Genomic DNA, 15,645 nt, shown 5'->3' with positions numbered 1-15,645 from the left:
TGAAGACAACGATACCTTGTTTTGAACTTAAAATTATCATTTAAAAGTGCAAGATTTAGACATTTTCTCAACAAATGGTTGTGAGAAACATTAATGCACAGTTTGCGTATTTTTTTGGATTTTTTAAGGCTCTGCTAAATTCTGTAGCTGCGCAGTTCTAAGGAGCATATCAAAAGCATTTTTCTGCAAAAGTATAGATTATATATGCACAACATGCAATCATTTATGCATATTTATTGTATTTTATCATAAGGGTTTAAAATTTGATCAAAATATAATGTATTTAGCCATTTGAAGAAATGTTTACATTTTGTTCTCGCTGCACTAAAGATGGCCGTCATCCCCCTTAAAGGTAAGTTACATATGCATTATGCATTATTTGAGTAATAAGCTTAATGTGTGGAATGCAATTTTTTGGAAATTTTTTTTCCATTAGAAAGGTTATCAATAAAAAAGAAACCTTACTAATTGTTGTCCTTTGGATAATTTTCCATTAAGTATTGAAAGAACTACCTGAATTCAGCTTGTGTTTTGGGAACTTAATTTTTCTTATTATCAAAAAGAATAAGAACTTAAGCAATATTTTTGTTTTGGAACATTTTCTGTAATAGTAATTTTTAAAATTTGTAATTATTGGAAACATACTAGTAATACTTTAAGGAATGGTCATGCCTAAATTTTTTTTGACTTTTTTCTCACTTGATCGTCACTTTGATTTCAAAGATATTTCACAAAACCTTACAAGGAATAGTAAACCATATTAATCCTGAGCATTGGATTGTATTCGTATTGAATATGTTTTCTTCATTATAAAAAGGCTTTATACATTTAAAAAAAGGATCATCTTCATTATTTTTTTTTACCTTTACTTAATGTATTTTTTTGTAGACGGTGAATTTCAAATTAACAAATAATTAAACAAATTGCTGCCAAAGATAGTATTATAAATACGTCACGTACATGTATTCATTTCCGGTGTAGGAAAAAATTTACATAAATAAGATTTACATAATAAAAATCCGGAATAAATTTGGGCTTGCAGCGTCATTTGATACGTAATTTGCTTCACAAAAAAAATTATTTAGTAGACGGGATCAGGTGATTCTGTGTTTTGATTAATTAGAGTATGTAGTCATTTCCAGTGGGTTTTTGTTCTTCGAATTATTATATCTGCAGTCGCAGGACTAGTGCTTATCACTATGGGCGACTAGGTAAACTACTTGGTAAGATATTTCACTTGTACTTTTTCCATTATATAATGATCAACAAGTTTGCCCTCTTGAAATGGGAGATCCATGTAAGATAATCTGGAATATAACGGATATGACTCCCTACCTGGTATATCTTACACTGTTTTATATGGTAATACCTTTTAAGAACACGACATTTTCTTACAGTGACATTTTACTTATTGTATATAACGCATATGTATGTTATCTTTAAAAGTATTTTGTTTCCCTTTCAATCACGACCGACGGTTTAAAAATTGGCGGACATTCAAGGACACAATTCTTTACTTCTAATTCTCCTCTGCTTTTCCGGGAAAAATGTTTCAACCTACATTAGTAGTATAACGGGCCTAAGATGGGTGGGTCAACTGAGTGCACTTTTGGGGTTGGGGGGGATAGCTGGGTCAACTGAGTGCACTTTTAGGGTTGGGGATAGCTGGGTCAAGGGAGTGCAGCCCCTGGAGGGGGATAGCTGGTTCAACGGAGTGCAGCCCCTATGGGGGATAGGTGGGTCAATAGAGTGCAGCCCCTGGAGGGGATAGCTGGGTCAATTCAGTACATATAATCCCCCTAAATACGGGGTGTGTGTTTACACTGTGTTTACATTATACACTATACGCTGCTACTACTACCATTCATAACGCTGCTACTACGATTTTGGCAAATACTCAAGAATTTGATTATGACGTCACTCATTCACAGTGATTTTCCGAAAACTGAAAAAAAAACAATAACACACAATAGAAACAAGAACACAGATTTTATTCAAGTAAAAAAATACAACAATTTACTTTTTCTTCTTCTGGGCCTTATCGGTCATCAGGGATAGTTTCCTCTTGTGAGTAGTGCTGGGTCCTGGATTTTCTCTGTTTTCTTCCTTTTTTTTCTCTTTTTTGTCTCCTTCTTTCACTGGAGGTTTGGTCTGGTGGGTCCCTGAGATCTTGGGTTCCTGAGGCTTTTTCTCCAGTTTTTGTACTTCTTTGACGAATTGTTGATCCTCCTCATCCTCTTTACACTGATTAGCCCAATGGCCAAATTTCCCGCACTTGTAGCACAAATCTTTCTTGGGGCAATCTGGGGCCCAATGCCCTAACTCTTTGCACCTGTAGCATGGGTCCGTCTGTCTAGTTTTCTTTTTTCTCCCCGATTCCCCTTGTCCTTCTTTTTTCTGGTAAGTGCTTCCTCCTCTCATTTTGTCTTGCATGTTAGTAACTTTCACTTCTAATTTGGATAATTTGGCACGAATCAAACAAAATTCACTGGCGTTGTAAGTTTTCAGATCAGTCATCTTGTTTTCATGATCACCCACCTTCTCAGCAATATATTTCAGCGTGTTGTCATGATGTCGCACTTTCTCACCAATATAATTCAGCTTGTTGTTAAGATCACTCACCTTGTTGTTCATATCATTCATCTTGTTGTCAAGAGCAGACAGCATGTTAACAATCCCATCCAGAGTTGTATTTAATAGGCCCATATCTTCTTTATTCGCATATTCTGGAAGATTATACATGCCCAAATCTAATCCCACTGCATCCTGTGACTCTGGCATGGGGGCTCACATAACCTTCAGGTGTCACATAGTTGGGGTTGTCTGGAGTATTCATCATTGCTTCTGCCATACTATTTTCACGTCTGTCAAGTTCGAAATGTCAAGCAAGACTGATCATCAAATCCCAGCTCCGCTTTATCCCAGATAGAATGCTAACATTGGGCCAAGGTTGGGCCAGTGTCATCGGTTACATTGGGCCAATGTTGGCAAATGACATTGGTCCAACGTAAGTTTGCTCATCGGCCCAATGTTGGCCGGTATGTTGGGCCAACGTTGGCCCAATGTAGAGTGTTATTTCTGCAGATATCGGCCCAACGTTGTGCCAACATTAGGGCCAATGAATGCGACATTGGGCCAATGTTGGCCCAACGTCATCAAGAACATTGGGCCGATGTTGGCAAATGACGTTGACCCAATGTCATTTTGCTCATTGGCCCAATGTTGGCCCGATATATTGGACCAACATTGGCCCAATGTGTATAAAGATTTAATTGTTACAAACTTGTATATTAACAAATCCGATCGTTTTTAAAATCAAAAAAAAATCTACCACCAATCCTACTCAATAAATACAAGTTACCTAAAATAAATTTACATGGCTTGTTAAACTTCTTACAATTTATCATAACAAAATAAATTATCAGTGATTAAATTTATTGTTTCTATACAAGAAAAGTAAATGAAAGAATAAAATAACAAATGTGTTTTAATACAGTTTAAGCAATAAATAATTTGCCTCTGATTTAGATTGAAATTTGTATCTAGTAAACTAAATCTTAAAAGTTTTCCACACATTTAACTTATACACTTTTTATTAACAGGTTTATAACCAATCACTGTCCTCCATTGTATTTTTGAACGCATTTTCTTCTTTCTTATCCTGCTTGTTCTTATTTTTCCTTCATGGTAGTACTCGGTGAAATTCCATAGAAATTGATTCGGCATAAAAGCGGTTAGTCCGAGCAGCTCCTTAAATAAAAAATAAAATCCATTTTATTAAGCAAATCTCAAAAAAGAAAGAGAAATGATGAAAATTAAATTAAAGCAGTACTTAACTTACACAATTGCAAGTTTATAGTATTTTTTATTAATTCTGTGTATTCGAAACTATTACTACATAGGATATTCGATTATTTGTAGATTTAACATGTTTAAATTGGGGGGGGGGGTGTTATTCAGATGTATTATTTATAAATTTTTTTCTGCATTTATTATAATGTACAAGTACAGCATTTATCAAGGAAACAGCGCATCTTATTACTTACTTTTTAAATCCTTATCATCTTTGAAAAGGCCGGGTATCTTTATTTGTCTTCCAATACAATGTTTTAAAACATGACAGCAAATACTCTCCTCTTCATTCACCAAGTCATTTCCCACTAATTAGATAAAATGAGAACTTAAATCATAAGGGATTTGATTTCCCTGAAACATGTGAAACACAAGGTAACAATTCCAAAATTTGTTTTCTTAATGGTAGAAATATAAGAGAAATTTATGAAACGAAAGTGACCCTTGAGCAAAAATTCAAAGATAAACAAAAATAAAATTTACAAATTAGATTTTGATTAAGGTAATATTGATTGACATAGATCAATGATACATTTTATTTTAAAATTTTTATGCAGAAAGGATACAGTGATTAGCGACTGATCTTAAGTTACATATTTAATTTAGAACTAAAAGAAGGAAGAAAAAAGATAAGGATCACCTGAAACAAACTTTGCATTTTGTGTTTTAAATCTGAAATACATGTTATTTGAGGTTAATATAGTACTTACATTTCGATCCGTATGTGAAATGTCTGGACATGACAATAGAAGTTAATCCACATTTAAACAATACACGTACATTCCAAAGCTTTCTTTTTTAACATAAAATCTTCAATGTTCTGCTGTAGGAAACATCCGAGATTCAATGTTAGGCGTGCTAAAAGGATGCAGATTTGACCATCCTGTCCTATCAGATATCACAATTACCATAGAAACTGGCCAGTCTCCACGCTGTGAAAAACCCTGGCCTAATTGTTTTGTGGTCAGGAAATGTTCTCTTATCTTAGAATATGCCCCCTAAATGCAACAATTTAGAAAGTGTGTGTCTTACTCCTCTTACATTTTTTAAAATATGCAAGTTAATTTGAATTTTTGTTATGTTATTTTCAAAAACATCTACTTTATAGAACTAGAAGTGTTTAAACATGTACACATATTTTAAGTTTCACATTAAACTAAAAAATATAAACAGTTATATAACTTGATACATCGTCATGCATGTTTTTTAGGTACTCATGGTTTGTATATATATATATATGTAACATTACTATTTCTTTTTCTTTCACTTTTCCATCTTCTTGTCCAATATTATAACAAACAGTTCACATATACTTCACTTAAACGTTGTCTATACAAAATATTGTATCGAAATAATGTCGTGACTCACTAACGTTGGCCGAACGTTGGGCCAATGTTGTACTCCAACAAAATCTGTAGCTTAGTGGTGACAAGCTAACAATAGTGGCCCGATGTTGGGTTAACGTTGTGTCCCCAACCAACCTCAGCCTCTGAGTAAAATATTGTAATGTTGACATTGATCCAACATTGTAAACCCAACGTTGTAAACAGTTGTCCTAAGTTGAGCCATTGCAGTGTCCTCACCTCAGCTTCTGAGTAAAATAGTATTATGTTGACATTGACCCAACATTGGGCCAACGTTGTAGGCCCAACAAACTACAACAAAAGAAACATGATACACCAATGTTGGCCCAACGTTGGGCCAATGTTGTACTCCCATCAAAATATGCCAACTCAGTGGTGACAAGCCAACAACAATGGCCCAATGTTGGGCCAACGTTGTGTCCCAACCAACCTCAGCCTCCGAGTAAAATTGTAAAGCTGACATTGGCCCGACATTGGGCCAACGTTGTGTCCCTAATCAACCTCGGCCTCTGAGTAAAATCGTGTAATGTTAACATTGGCCCAACATTGGGCCAACGTTGTAAACCCAACGCCAACCATCGGCCAACAGTCCAACCATTAGCCAACGTTGGGCCAACGTAGTCATGCTATCTGGGATATACCTGCTGTGGGGCGTGTGCATCAATACGTTTTACCTACGTTTTTTATGCTGACTACACAGGTAAATACTTGGCAGCGAGTCAAGTTTGTTCAGGGTCCGTGTGCAAAAAATATGCTGACTACACAGGTAAATACTTGACAGCGATTCAAGTCAGGGCCGTGTGCACCTTTGACCTACCTTTTTATACCTGTTGCATCACCTGTGAGGGGGGCCGTGTGCAAAAAAATATACGATAGACCTACGTTTTATACTGGGGGTATAAATGAGAAGAAAAGTCTGATCCTTTCTTCACAATCAACTATCATGTCATCCCTGATACACACTCACTCTCTGATTTTAAATGGGTATGATTGTTTAGTACGATGGGCACAAAATCACCAAGAATCTCTACCCCCGGAGGCCAACAAGTATTTCAGGAAGCGACCACTATCATGGAAACCCTTCAGAATTTATGGTTACTATGCCTAACCTTATCACATCATGCGACGACCATGGGAGACTGGCTCCATACATTTCTATGTCGACATATCAAAACAATTCTGCCCCAGAAATGGTACGGACTGAACCTGACCCGTTATTTCGGAAGGCCTTACAGTTTCCTGACCCATCCCCAAGCGGGCAAAGTGATTTTATTGTGGCAGGACATAGATGCGATGGAGAAAGTATGTATTCAATACGGAATGAAATACCTGGAAATTTCACACAGGCTAGGAAATCAGTGACTTTTAATACCAGCCTCAATCGAATCTTTCATTCCCCGAAGACCGGAGAAGTCCCTGGATGCAATTAGTAGCGGATCAATACGATTTCGGAGGGAATTTCGACAGTTAGAAGCTTTGTTAGTTTTTAAGAAATAAAAAATCATGTAATACTACATCACTGTTATGTTATTGTGTGACGTCATATATGCACTCGGGTTCGGCCTTTTCTCCCTTCAATTTTGCTTTGTCACTGTGATGGGGCTTTTTTTGATCACATGATCAAAAGCGATTTTTTTCTGTTAGCCAATCACATTTGATCACATGATTGGATTGTTGATGTTTTGCCGCGATTGCAAATCGTCTGCTATTGTGTATAAATACAGACCCTCCGAGCTCTCGGTGTCATTCTGATCGTAGCTGATTATACAGTTTACATCCAGAGAAGGAGAAGAAGAAGAAGAAGAAGAAGAAGAAGAAGAAGAAGAAGAAGAAGAAGAAGAAAGAAGAACATGGCAGCTAATCATCGTATTTTCCATGAGGATTTGTATTTAATCCCCGGCATAGTGGTCGAATCTTACATTGTGGTGAGGCGGATCGATAACGGACGTGAGATTCTTCGCCTAAACATGTCAAGGATTCAAGTGAACGACCAGCATCGGAGGGCCCACCCTCGCCGGAGACGTGCATCCAGATCCCCGCCCCCACCACCCAGACCTGATGGACCCCAGGCCCAGGCCAGGAACCAGGGGCGGGTTCCCCGCTGGGGGTTTTCCGTCCCCACCGACCGTATCCTCTGTACCCTCTGCCTCGGGGACAACGAGCAAAACAACTTTGTATGCAGTCGTTGCTTGCAACGCCCTGCCTGCTTGTTATGTGCGGCCAGATTAATTGATCACAACCAGCCGTGCCCCCTGTGCCGCAACAGTGATGCCATAATACAGCTCGTGGGCAGAAGACCCGAGTTTAGACGTCCGGACGACAGTGACAGTTCAGAAGAGGGAGAGATGGTCCAACAGTTATTGGCCCAGTAAAGGGAACCCACCTGAGCCCCACACAAAAGCAGAAAAAAAACAACGGCCGTTTTCACGGCCACCCAATTGTTTCGAAAAGATGCCTACTTAAACAGTCAATAAAAAAAAAAGAAACATTGTGTTTCTCTCAAGTTATAACACCAGGTCACTTTAAAAAAAAAAAAAAAAAAAATTTATGTCTCCAAGTACGCCGTAATTTTTTATGTAAATTAGGCCGCCATTGTCGAATCTCGGCAAGATTTTACCCCAGTGAAAAAGGCTTGTAATCTACCTTGTAGGTCGTTTAAAGTTGTTTCACATTGTTTATAATTGTGATTATGTTATCCCTCACCTATATGTTTAATGCCAGCTATGCTAAATAGCCCATTTCTGTGTAATTTGAGAAAATGTTTTTGTCATGTGCTTAAAGTATGGCCTGCTATAAGCCCCTTCACGTTAACTGCGGGCCTGCTCTCCGCGCATGCGTACAAACACTTCCGCAGGGCAACTCATTTGCACTTTCGGTTTAGTCATAACATTTGTCTCAGTATGGTGCGCTCTTGCTGCGTCTTCAAATGTTCAAATGTGATGATACAAAAGGGAAAAACAGAAAGGTCTACATTTTTTCAGGTAAGTCTTTCAAATATCCCTTGAATTTTCTAAAATCCAGGTTGAATATCGTGGTAGGCTCCCTATTTCCTTGCATATTAACCATGTTAACAACCGATATGAATTCAATATAGTTGTTTTACATGTTTTTCGTTGTCCTTTTGCCACAAAAAAATTTGACAATTATGTCATTTATTAGTTAACAGTTATTTAATGTAAAACATCAAACTATTTTAATAACTGTACAGTCAGACAGTATATAATTTCCTTACAAGTGAACAATGATTACAATACACATGTATATAAGCATATATTTTTGTTGTTGTTTTTTCCACATATATATATTTATGTATGTTTGTTTATACATGTAAATGATACCAATAATGTGTGCATGACAACAATATCTTGATTTGAACCCATTATTTTTATTTATTTCTCTGTAGAGAAACTGATGCACTCCCAGTGTAGCTCTTCACTGATCTTTATGTTTTTCTTTCAACATTCATGTATTTGTTATAGATTTCCCGATAGTGAAAGCGTCGTGCTTGGATGAGGGCAATAAACAGAGATGATTTTGTGCCCAATGAACACACCTGTGTATGCTCAGAACATTTTGTGACTGGATGGCACAGCGATGAGCCGGAAGATGTGGATTATGCACCAACTATTTTTTCCTACAAAATGAAGACAATTAATCCAGAGAGAGAATGGAGATTAGCAAGGAGAAATTTACAAAGGTTTTAAATTTCTCAAATGAGACAAAATAGTAATATTAGAAATATTAAAAATGAAGCCTTTAAACAAAACTAAAAAAAAAAAAAAAGGGGAAATAAATGTGGCACATTCCAAACCCATTTTACATTGTACCTAAAGGAAAAAAATGAAATGGTTTATAATGATTGAATTTAACATTAACAATACAATGATTTTTGCTGTATCATTTCCAGGAATTTCATGTGTCAGTACAGAGAGAGCAAGAGCAAGAGAAGAAAAATCTGGACTTTTCACATTTGTACATTCCTACTGCAAAGGTAAGAGAAAAATGTGTATGTTATTATTTGAATTACGTGCTGCTCCAAGATTTTCAAAGTGGGAATAGTTTTTTTTCAAGTGATTTGTAAGTCCCAACCATTTTTAAGTATTTTATCCCTTGTACATGTATCTCAAATATGCTGTTCTCTCACATTTTACTCAGTCCCATGTTGTTAAGGATAACGAGCTTTGAATGTTTTTTTTTTAGTCTGTGAAGAATCAATTGTATTGAATTGAATTGTAAATTTTGATGATTGTCATGTTATAACTCAGACAGCTGATCTGAAAATATTGAATAACTCACTCACACATTATTCATTGTTAGCACAACCATCTATGTTAAGAAATGATGAACAACCAAAACCAGGAATTCATTGTTTAAATGTATAAAAAAAATCAGTCCGGACAAAGGTTTCTTCTAACTTTTTGAAATTGAGAAGTACATATGATTGTGTCATTCTTTTTTTTTTATTTTAGATAAGGAAGAAGAAGAATGTTTGCATGTTGAAGATGTAGTGGAAAATACAGATGATGACGTAGATACAGGAGTTACACTAAAGAGAGATACTGGTAAATAAATTAAGATTTAGCAGGTTAAAGATTAACCAGTATTGTGTTAATACATGTTTTGATTGATTGATTGTATACTGTTTAACGTCCCTCTCCAGAATATTTCACTGATATGGAGACGTCACCATTGCCGGTGAAGGGCTGCAAATTTTGGCCTATGCTCGGCACTCGGGGCCATTGAGCAGGGAGGGTCTTATCGTGCCACACCTGCTGTGACACGGGGCCTCGGTTTATACGGTCTCATCCAAAGGACCGCCCGATTTAGTCGCCTTTTATGACAAGCAAGGGGGTACTGAGGACCTATTCTAACCCGGATCCCCACGGGACAATACATGTTTTGAAATACATGGATGAAACACCAAAGTCAACAGACAAATTATATTGAAAAGACTCGTACATTTTTCGTATATAAATGTATACCAAATGTTAAAAGTGTCATTTCAAGAATATCATTTATAATATCAATATATAGTTGTTCAAAAGATGGGAGATAAAAAAAAATATATATTTGTAGTTCATAACTTTTTAGAAATACTTGTATATTTTATGAAATAGCTAATAAAAGTAAATTTCAATTTCAGCTCTTTTGTAAATCATGCATTGTAGGTTGCCAGTGTGATCCAGACCCCCTTTTACTTGAAAATCAGAGACTTAAGTTGGAAATCAGGAGGTTACGAGACACAAGGTGGTCAGTTGATAAGATTAAAGATGACGATGCTATGACAAAATTCTATACAGGACTTCCAAGCTTTGCGGTGTTTCTGTGGCTTTTCAAGTATGATATAAGAGCTTCATACCTCTTATTCTATAAACTGTTTCACAGTAACTGTGGTACTACTCCTTTGCAAGGCAAAGTGATATATTTTGGTATGACATAAAAGCAATTGTTTAATTATCTATCAACAAAAACATCCGTAAACATTATTAATTTGCCCTTCAAAATAGTAGTACTGCACTAATTATGAAAAAACTAATTGAAAACTTTTTTTGAAAATTTCAGTGGCCTATACTCACAAACTGTGTGTTGAAAAAGGGGAGGGGGGTATATAATTAGCAAATATTATGTTTATTTCTTTGGGCTAACATATAGCATACCTTATCTTGGTGGAATTCCAGTAATGCAAATTTAGTTTGGAATATTTAATTTAAGCAAATATTTGATACAATTGAAGAAAATCTTATATATATGATTTTTTTGCAACATTCATTTTAACAATCTCCTAGATTCTTGCCAGGATAATATACTCCTGTTTCTTTTATGATACATTTAGCTACCTGGCACCAAATCTTGAGAAGATGGTCTACTGGCGAGGTAGTTCAGCAACACCAGAGGAAAGGAGCAGAGCAAGGCGAAGTATGGCACTGGAACCAGTAAACCAATATCTGGCAACATTGATGAGACTTAAGGTATGTTATAGTTACCATGAATTAATACATACACTAGTTAATGTAGATTCCTTATATTACTTGAGTATTCATCGTCTCAAGCCACGGTCCGGAGTCCACATAAAACTCTCTCCTACCTGTGGCTGCTTGATCATATTTTTCAAAGTTTAATTTTGAATCATTTTAAAGGTTGGGTTATACGTACAAGACATGGCAGAACGTTTTGGTGTTTCTGTAGGAGCCTTCTCTCAGTACTTTACCACCTGGATTTGTCTTCTTCACAGGGAACTGAAGGACCTTAATCCATTTCCTTCCAGAGATGTTGTTCAGAGAAATATGCCAACTTGCTTTAAGTCTTTTCAAAATTTAAGAGTCATACTTGATTGCACAGAGATATTCATTCAGAAATCTAACAGTTTGATAAATCAGAATCAATCTTTTTCTCATTACAAACACCATACAACTTTGAAATTTTTGATTGGTATAACCCCTTCTGGTGTTATTTCGTTTGTTTCAGAGGGCTTTGGGGGAAAAAAGATCTCAGATGGCAGATGATTGAACATCACCTCTCTTGATCTGCTTGATGAGGGGGATGTTGTTAGGGCAAAAAGGGCTTCACTATAAGGGATTTACTAGAAAAAAAAGGCTGTAGTTTAAATATTCCACCATTTCGGTCTTCTAAATGTAAATTTTACTGTAGGTTTTTAACCCCAAGATATTGCTAAATTACGGATTCATGTCGAAAGAGCTATAGGACGCGTTAAGAATTTTCAATTTTGACGGTGTACTTTTCTTTTCTAGTGCAACTGGCATCTCAAAATTTTTGTCTGCTGCTGGCTCACCAACCTTGATGTCCCTATGGTTGAAAGAACCCATGATGACAAATCTAGGTTTTATAAATTTTATCTGATGTTACATCTTTCTTTTAAACATGTTTCCACTTTAAAAAACTAATTGAGCAAAACATATGTAATAAACAGTTAATGTGATTTCACAGTGATAGTATAAGCAAACTTATTTCTAGATAAACATTTATTGGGATATTAATATGTGATCAAATCCTAAAAAAAAACTCAGTTTTTTTGGAATTTGACCTACCCATATCAATATTCCTATAAATGTTTAAAAACGATGGTAATTTCTTTATTGAAGAACATTTACTTTTTAAAGGTATGAAGATGATATGCGTGAAACAAAAAACTCGACAAGTTTAGGCATCATCAAAGAAAAAATCTGAATCAAAATATATCCTCTCTATAAAACAGTTGCTCTGCCTAGCTGCAGTCCATACAACAAAGTCACCCCACGCACAGCCCATGATGGCCATCTCCCCTTGTATTTGGGCATAATGCTTGTGATCTCTTCTCAGTTGGGTCCTTCATCAGTGTCTTCTAAGAAAAAAATTCTCTTCCAACCAGTTCATGCACCTGTTATATGTATCCCAATACAAAGTTGCTAAAAAAAGTATGACTGCTAACTAAAACAACTAATAAAGTGAACATGTACATACCTCTTTGTCAGTAATGACTTCACTGTTGATAGAGTAAGGGCATTTAAATTTTCCCAAAATCCTCTTTCATTTCCCTTGGGATGGACTCATCATATACCCATCCATCACGGGTTTCTCCCCAAATGCATGGGGTGGATATATGGGAGTCCAGACCCCTCTACTCTGAGATTGGTTATGGCATTTTGGAGGGCCAAGTAATCTTTAAGGGCATTTTGCTCATTTTCCACACCCCACTTGACTGGGGAAGGAGTGTCTGGGACCTGAAATATTGTTGTTGATGTGCTATGCTACTTGATTCAATGCAGACTAAAAATGTAGGGATTATTATAGTTTTTTAAATTTTAAAATTTTAACTTTTACCTGTCTAAACTTGATCCATTAATAATCTGCTTCACTAGGCTTTGTGGATTTTTTCCAGATTTCAAACTAGACCAAATAATGAACTGGTTATTCTTCCTCTCTGCAACCCCCAAATATCACATGTTCTTTGGCCTCTTGTTCTCTTCTCAATGTAGGCACTTAGGCTTTCTTCAAAGAAAATGGAATGGGGATGTAACAATAATGTTTTTGCTTTTAGATAAAAATTATTATCAATTTATACCATAGATTTACAAAAAACTTTTTCACTTACAGTTTCCTCAGACAAGACAAGACTTTTCATTGATGTCTCCAGGGGGGCCCCTGTTGTCTTGATTCAATTTCCTCAGATGGATTAGGTGTCTCATCTGGAATGGTCCATAAGTGACTCATGCCTAGAAGAAAATTTTGATGTTTTGTAAAGCTGAATATTTGTATTAATTCTTTTTTGTGGTTTTTGTGTGTATAGACTGTAATATACATGTACATTGCATTTTTTTGTAAAGCAAAATTACAAACATTGCCTTTTAAATTTTAATCAGCTGTTCTTATGCCTACACGTTGATAAACATGTTTAACACTTTTGTTTCTACCAGTGAGTTCACATTTTCCTTTCGAAATTAGTAAATTGATTTATCAAGATTTTGAAAATAAATCTTAAACTGAACCATATTTAGTCTTATCTAACATGAATTATGTATTGTTTTCTATACATTAAAATGAACGATGAATACTTCTTTTATACCAGTTTTGGGAAATATTTTTTTTAACATCATCAAATGTTCCATGGCATGTGTGGAATCAAAGTCTCTCTCTTCAGGATGCCAGGATCAAAGTCTAATTGTTTCCTCTCATGGTACCCAGTTCCCCCTCTGTTGTCAATTTCGGTCGCCCAGATTCCATTCCCTCAAGGGCATGGGGTCCATCTTCAGTGGACGAGGGACGTTCCACTGACATGGCCTTGAGGTTGCACTGTCTGCCTTTAGCACCTCTGTGAGATGCATATGGTGTAAATAAAACAACAGTCCTCCAATGTGGCTGCATGTTTGGGCTAGACTACATCAAAAAAATATATGTAGAATTTGTTTGTGATTTAGGAAGTTATCAATTTTTTTATTTCTTTAACTTTGTATTTTTCATGTTAGTTTCTACAATTATGCGTACCCAATGGGACATTCACAATAGGCATACTGAACTGTAGTCCTATCCTCAACACAGAGAAAAACTTTGTACTTCAATTTTTTCATGGAAGCTAAGCAGTCAGCCCTGATGTAGTCCAGGGACTGTCAATCTAAGTTGAATTTATAAATGTTAAACATCTGAGATAAGAACTTTTAGATAGAAAGTTACCATTTATCTAAATAAGGGTTTATTCTCTTCATCATAGTCCGTCTTCGCTCATCATTTTCATTCTTATAGTAATCAATATTTCCATTAAGTAAACAGTTCAATATGTTATATATTCATTGTAGAATTTCATATGAAAGGTCAAAAATAAACTGAAAAAAAATTTATATAGGCATAGTTGAAATGTTAAAAAAGGATGGTTTAAATACTAGTATACACAAACATACTAGTATGCTTTTTTTAATGCCTATTAAACCATCATACCTGAGCTGTCATTATATGTGATATGTCTCCAGCCTCAAAATGCTTGACTGCCCTATCTAAACCCTTGAAATTCTTCACCTGTCTCCCTTCTGTTGTTTGTCTTAAAATCATATGATGGTAGATCTGTTGAAAAGATATTTTGGGTAGGAAGGTGGGCGTGGCAGGGGAAAACGACGCAGACTGTAGAGGGGGGAGGTTTTCATGTCCAGAAATCTCGGGCACAGTACCCACCAATGCCAGTGTCTGAAACTTAGTTGGTATTTCAGCGAGAGACCCCCTTCTTTTCCTGTTCTGGTCATTCAAATTCTCCCGGGAAGCCATCGTCGTATTGATCAACACGGAAGTGCCCCCTTTGTGTACTAAACTCGGTTCTCGATTTTATTTCATATTTCTATCTAAATATTATGTTTATTTATGCATAATCAACACAAGAAAGGTCTAAATATGTTAGGAAAACAGAAAACAAACACACTTTCATATAAGAATCCTTTTATTTCCATCAAGTTACTACCATGTCGTAGTAGTCAGCGTAACCTATGTAAACAAGTTGCCCTGCGGAAGTAGTTATACGCATGCGCGGAAGTTATCGTGAAACGGTCTATTCATGTTGTCGAATCTCCGCAAGATTTTACCCCAGTGAAAAAGGCTTGTAATCTACCTTGTAGGTCGTTTAAAGTTGTTTCACATTGTTTATAATTGTGATTATGTTATCCCTCACCTATATGTTTAATGTCAGCTATGCTAAATAGCCCATTTCTGTGTAATTTGAGAAAATGTTTTTGTCATGTGCTTAAAGTATGGCCTGCTATTCATGTCATCATTTAAAAAGTCAATCCTAAATAAAATCTGTCTTTAAAAATAATACATTTTACAAATGACATTTAATATGATTAGAGTATAGGAATCCATATATATAAGAGATATTATTTTTGTATTACATTTATAAGAGACATTGTCTCATGTAATTTAAATCATAATAACAAAATGGGTTTTATTTTTGTAT

The 15,645-nt window shown here is 35.8% G+C and overlaps 2 pseudogenes; one reads left to right on the top strand and one right to left on the bottom strand.

The window, feature by feature from the left end:
• The first annotated feature begins 9,098 nt into the window (after positions 1–9,098).
• LOC134233836 (uncharacterized) lies at positions 9,099–11,944 on the top strand (annotated as a pseudogene).
• Positions 11,945–12,328: 384 nt separating this feature from the next.
• LOC134233827 (uncharacterized) lies at positions 12,329–14,305 on the bottom strand (annotated as a pseudogene).
• Between the last annotated feature and the right edge of the window lie 1,340 nt (positions 14,306–15,645).

The sequence above is a fragment of the Saccostrea cucullata genome, unplaced genomic scaffold (genome assembly GCF_032062105.1).
Source record: "Saccostrea cucullata isolate Sc308-1 unplaced genomic scaffold, CSIRO_AGI_Scuc_v1 ctg14523, whole genome shotgun sequence".
Taxonomy (NCBI): Eukaryota; Metazoa; Mollusca; class Bivalvia; order Ostreida; family Ostreidae; genus Saccostrea; species Saccostrea cuccullata.
The sequence above is the reverse complement of the archived record's forward strand: the minus strand, read 5'-3'. Positions and strand labels throughout refer to the sequence as shown.